The sequence below is a fragment of the Lontra canadensis genome, unplaced genomic scaffold (assembly GCF_010015895.1).
Source record: "Lontra canadensis isolate GAN:19392208 unplaced genomic scaffold, GSC_riverotter_1.0 scaffold59, whole genome shotgun sequence".
NCBI classification, from domain to species: Eukaryota; Metazoa; Chordata; class Mammalia; order Carnivora; family Mustelidae; genus Lontra; species Lontra canadensis.
Genome location: NW_022631053.1, coordinates 4,475,781 through 4,481,780, shown reverse-complemented (window position 1 = coordinate 4,481,780; position 6,000 = coordinate 4,475,781). Strand labels below are relative to the sequence as shown.

General features: G+C 40.6%; 1 long non-coding RNA gene across 1 annotated transcript in view; it reads left to right on the top strand.

Annotated features, from left to right (window-relative positions):
• Nucleotides 1–1,550: 1,550 nt before the first annotated feature.
• Nucleotides 1,551–6,000, top strand: part of LOC116878957 — a 28,469-nt gene continuing 24,019 nt past the window's right edge. The window contains exon 1 of the long non-coding RNA XR_004384924.1: nt 1,551–2,044. This is a non-coding gene — a long non-coding RNA (uncharacterized LOC116878957). The remainder of the gene's footprint in view (nt 2,045–6,000) is intronic.

Genomic DNA, 6,000 nt, shown 5'->3' with positions numbered 1-6,000 from the left:
TTTGTTTTAGGAAAAACAGTTTTTTTGTATCATTTATGCTAGTTAGTCTGTAAGCTTCTTAAGGTCGGGAATACATGAAAAAAAATATATATACACATTTTTTTAAGATTTTATTTCTTTATTTGACGGAGAGATCACAGGTAGGCAGAGAGGCAGGCAGAGGCAGAGGGAGAAGCAGACTCCCCGCTGAGCAGAGAGCCCGATGCGGGGCTCGATCCCAGGATCCTGGGATCATGACCTGAGCCGAAGGCAGAGGCTTAACCCACTGAACCACCCAGGCGCCCCCATGAATATATTTTCTATGTAAAATATTTAAAAATAGAGATAACTGAAAGTACCCCTTGTCATTCCGTCTATTCCCCACAATTTCCCTGCTTGAAAATTACTGGTGTTACCAGCTCGGTGTATTTTTCCAGACCATTTCCAGTGTGTTTACAGGTACATAAAGATCTGCAGTGAATGTTGATTGACTCTTCTCTGGTTCCTTCTGTTGTTCAGAACCAAAGACTCGGGAGAGAAGCACTTATTGGCGAGGCCTGGGACACCAGGGCCCTCCCCACCCTGTGTTAGTCAGAGGCAGCTTTGGTGGCGAGATTCTCGTCTGCCTGAGAACCATTTGTAGGGCGTGGACAGTGAAGGGAAGTAGCCAGGCAGACAACTGAGAACCATAACAAGGGATGGTCTGTAACTGGGAACGAATTCCCTAAAATAATTAGTATCAGAGAGCAGAACCCTGTTGCTGTCAAAAGCTTAGTATTGTTCCCTAGGTGTCTGTCACAGAGCAGTCATTGGAGTGAAAGAAGATTCCCAAATCTGCTTTTTTTTTTTTTTTTTTAATAGACCTAGGGCTTATGACTGAACTCTGTTGGTGAGGCCTGCTCTGCAGGAAACTTTGCTGAACAAGAAAAGACAACTATATACAGATGGCTGAGGGTGGAACAGATTGTAACCTTACTATCAGTCACCGATTCAGTCCCTTTTTTTTTTTTAAGATTTTATTTGAGAGAGAGAGCATGAGCAGGGGGAAGGGGTTGAGGGAAAGGGAAAAGCAGACTTCCAGTGGAGCAGCGAGCCCAGAAGGGCCTTGATTCCCAGGACCCTGAGATCATGATCTGAGCTGAAGTCAGACGCTTGATCAGAGCCACCCAGGCACCCTGTCCCTTTTTTTTTATAAAGACATTTCTTGTACCTCTAATGTCTAGTCCCAACTAGTAAGACACCCTCCCCTGAGTACTTTTTTCCCCCCATGAATACTTTTTAAAAGACTCATTTGTTGCTTTAAACCTTTGAGGGCTCCTATAATCTACCATCTAAAATGTAACTTCAAAATGATAGTCAGGGTTCTTCACTGTACAGTCCCAAGCCGTCTTCTTATTCTCACCTCCTGCCTCTTTGATCCAACTCCAGCAGGTTAGTTCCCTGAAAATGCCATATACTTTTTGTATTAAAAAATATTTGAAATGAATTATTCCAAATGTAAAAAGCACCAAAAATAAAATATAATACCATTACTCATCTTACCCACATCCTCCCTTCCCAAAGATAAAAACTATCCATCCTTCTGATATGTTTCCAAACTTTTACTATAGAAATACATAATATTATTTGGGGTTAAAAAAAGTAATGTTAATTTCATCAAATGGGACATTTTCTTTTGAAACTTGCCCTTTTCACTCAACATGTTTTTGACATTTATTTATCCATTGTGCTGGTTAATTTTAGGTGGCGACTGGACTGGGCCACTCAGGGCCCAGAGACTTGGTTAAACAGAATTCCTCATGCGTCTGGATGTTTCTGAATGAGATTTAAAAATTTGAATCCACAGACTGAGTAAAGCTGATTGCACTCCCCAGTGTGGTTGGGCCTCAACCAATTCATTGTCAGCTTGAATAAAAAAAGATAGAGTAAGAGAATTCTCTCTCCACTTGCCTGTCTGAGCTGAGACACTGGCCTTCGGAATCAGACTGGGACTCCATCGTCAGCTCTACTGGTACTCTAGCTTGCTGACTTCAGATACTGGGAACTTCTCTGCCTCCACAATTATGTGAGCCAACTCCTTATAACAGATCTTTTTAAAATTTATGTATTTATATTCTCTTGGTTCAGACTAGTACATCCATATTCACAAAAAAGACGGAAAAAACCCCTTAGTCTTTAATTGCTCATCCAACTGCATGAGTAAATCCAAGTATTCCATTCCTTTAGAGAAAGATCATTGAGTCATCTCCACTTTTTTCCTCTTATAAATAGCAATCCGATGAGTATCCTTGAATGTTTTCTTGGGCCCATCTACTAGTTTCTCCAAGAGTAATCATTACTAATATTTAGCTTTACTAGTTTTGTTTTTTTTTAAAGATTTTATTTATCTATTTGATAGAGATTACAAGTAGTCAGAGAGACAGGCAGAGAGAGAGAGAGAGGAGGAAGCAGGCTCCCCGCTGAGCAGAGAGCCTGATGCTGGGCTTGATCCCAGGACCCTGAGATCATGACCTGAGCTGAAGGCAGAGGCCTCAACCCACTGAGCCACCCAGGCGTTCCATAGCTTTACTAGTTTTTGTTAAGTTTTCCAAAGTGGTGTTAAGTGCTTTCTGTTAGTTTTAATTTATGTAGTACTGATTTCCGGTAGGGTAGAGCACCCCTTTAATTAATTAATTAATTAAAAAGATTGTATTTATTTACTTCAGAGAGACAGAGAAGCAAGCATGGGGGCGGGGTTGGGCAGAGGGAGAAGCTGACTCCCCGTTGAGCAGGGAGCCTGATGCAGAACTTGATCCCAGGACCCTGAGATCATGACCTGAGCCAAAGTCAGCAGCTTAACCCACTGAGCCACCCATGCACCCTTTAATTGACTTATTATCCATTAACATATTCTTCCTGTAGAAATTGCCTATTCATATCCTTTTGCTCCCTCCCCTGTCTTTGTCTTGGTACTGGTTGTCTTTGTTGTTTCTTTAGTTATGTATATTCTGGATACTAGTATTTTGTTAGTTATAGGTCTGGCAAATTTGACTCAGATGGTGTTTCAGAGTTTTTGCATTTGGGAGGTGGTGTAAGAATCCCATGTGGTCTGCGTCATCACGCCCCTGTATCTCCAGAGCAGTGCCACGGGTATCTGATCTGAGACCATTTTTATGTAAGTTTTTACATGGGGATGGGGTGGGGAAGGTCATGATATTTCCTAGAACACAGAGAAATTGTATATTTAAATTCTCAAATTCACATGGAGTGAAATTCCATGGTTCCAAAATTTCCTGGCATCCTTTTTTGCCAAGTGGATGAATTTTTCATGGTTTCCCCCCTTTCAGTAAGGCTGTTTCTGTCTCATGGTCCCAGTTTTAACTGGAGGTCTCACTTCCAGCTTCCTGCAGGTCTTGTTTCTTGTCAGCATTAAAACCCAAGTTCTTCAGTTATGTTCCCTTATCCCTCCAGTAATTGCATCAGCTGTTTTACCTTCTCCACTAGTTTTCTTTTCTTTTTTTAATTTTAAAATTTTTTTATAAATATATAATGTATTTTTATCCCCAGGGGTACAGGTCTGTGAATCGCCAGGTTTACACACTTCACAGCACTCACCATAGCACATACCCTCCCCAATGTCCATAACCCTACCCCCCTCTTCTAACCCCACTCCCCCCAGCAACCCTCAGTTTGTTTTTTGAGATTAAGAGTCACTTATGGTTTGTCTCCCTCCCAATGCCATCTTGTTTCATTTATTCTTCTCCTACCCCCTTAACCCCCCATGTTGCATCTCCACTTCCTCATATCAGGGAGATCATATGATAGTTGTCTTTCTCCGATTGACTTATTTCGCTAAGCATAATATCCTCTAGTTCCATCCACGTTGTCTCAAATGGCAAGATTTCATTTCTTTTGATGGCTGCATAGTATTCCATTGTATATATATACCACACCTTCTTTATCCATTCGTCTGTTGATGGACATCTAGGTTCTTTCCATAGTTTGGCTATTGTAGACATTGCTGCTATAAACATTCGGGTGCACATGCCCCTTCGGATCACTACGTTTGTATCTTTAGGGTAAATACCCAGCAGTGCAATTGCTGGGTCATAGGGTAGTTCTATTTTCAACTTTTTGAGGAACCTCCATGCTGTTTTCCAGAGTGGTTGCACCAGCTTGCATTCTCACCAACAGTGTAGGAGGGTTCCCTTTTCTCCGCATCCTCGCCAGCATCTGTCATTTCCTGACTTGTTAATTTTAGCCATTCTGACTGGTGTGAGGTGATATCTCATTGTGGTTTTGATTTGTATTTCCGAGTGATGCCGAGTGATATGGAGCACTTTTTCATGTGTCTGTTGGCCATCTGGATGTCCTCTTTGCAGAAATGTCTGTTCATGTCTTCTGCCAATTTCTTGATTGGATTATTTGTTCTTTGGGTGTTGAGTTTGCTAAGTTCTTTATAGATTTTGGACACTAGCCCTTTATCTGATATGTCGTTTGCAAATATCTTCTCCCATTCTGTCAGTTGTCTTTTGGTTTTGTTAACTGTTTCCTTTGCTGTGCAAAAGCTTTTGATCTTGATAAAATCCCAATAGTTCATTTTTGCCCTTGCTTCCCTTGCCTTTGGCGATGTTCCTAGGAAGATGTTGCTGCGGCTGAGGTCAAAGAGGTTGCTGCCTGTGTTCTCCTCAAGGATGTTGATGGATTCCTTTCTCACATTGAGGTCCTTCATCCATTTTGAGTCTATTTTCGTGTGTGGTGTAAGGAAATGATCCAATTTCATTTTTCTGCATGTGGCTGTCCAATTTTCCCAACACCATTTATTGAAGAGGCTGTCTTTTTTCCATTGGACATTCTTTCCTGCTTTGTCGAAGATTAGTTGACCATAGAGTTGAGGGTCCATTTCTGGACTCTCTATTCTGTTCCATTGATCTATGTGTCTGTTTTTGTGCCAGTACCATGCTGTCTTGATGATGACAGCTTTGTAATAGAGCTTGAAGTCCGGAATTGTGATGCCACCAACTCTGGCTTTCTTTTTCAATATTCCTTTGGCTATTCGAGGTCTTTTCTGGTTCCATATAAATTTTAGGATTATTTGTTCCATTTCTTTGAAAAAAATTGATGGTACTTTGATAGGAATTGCATTAAATGTGTAGATTGCTTTAGGTAGCATAGACATTTTCACAATATTTATTCTTCCAATCCAGGAGCATGGAACATTTTTCCATTTCTTTGTGTCTTCCTCAATTTCTTTCACGAGTACTTTATAGTTTTCTGTGTATAGATTCTTAGTCTCTTTGGTTAGGTTGATTCCTAGGTATCTTATAGTTTTGGGTGCAATTGTAAATGGGATGGACTCCTTAATTTCTCTTTCTTCTGTCTTGTTGTTGGTGTAGAGAAATGCGACTGATTTCTGTGCATTGAATTTATATCCTGACACTTTACTGAATTCCTGTACCAGTTCTAGCAGTTTTGGAGTGGAGTCTTTTGGGTTTTCCACATATAGTATCATATCATCTGCGAAGAGTGATAGTTTGACTTCTTCTTTGCCGATTTGGATGCCTTTAATTTCCTTTTGTTGTCTGATTGCTGAGGCTAGGACTTCTAGTACTATGTTGAATAGCAGTGGTGATAACGGACATCCCTGCCGTGTTCCTGACCTTAGCGGAAAAGCTTTCAGTTTTTCTCCATTGAGAATGATATTTGCGATGGGTTTTTCATAGATGGCTTTGATAATATTGAGGTATGTGCCCTCTATCCCTACACTTTGAAGAGTTTTGATCAGGAAGGGATGCTGTACTTTGTCAAATGCTTTTTCAGCATCTATGGAGAGTATCATATGGTTCCTGTTCTTTCTTTTATTAATGTGTTGTATCACATTGATTGATTTGCGGATGTTGAACCAACCTTGCAGCCCTGGAATAAATCCCACTTGGTCGTGGTGAATAATCCTTTTAATGTACTGTTGAATCCTATTGGCTAGTATTTTGGTGAGAATTTTCGCATCTGTGTTCATCAAGGATATTGGTCTGTAGTTCTCTT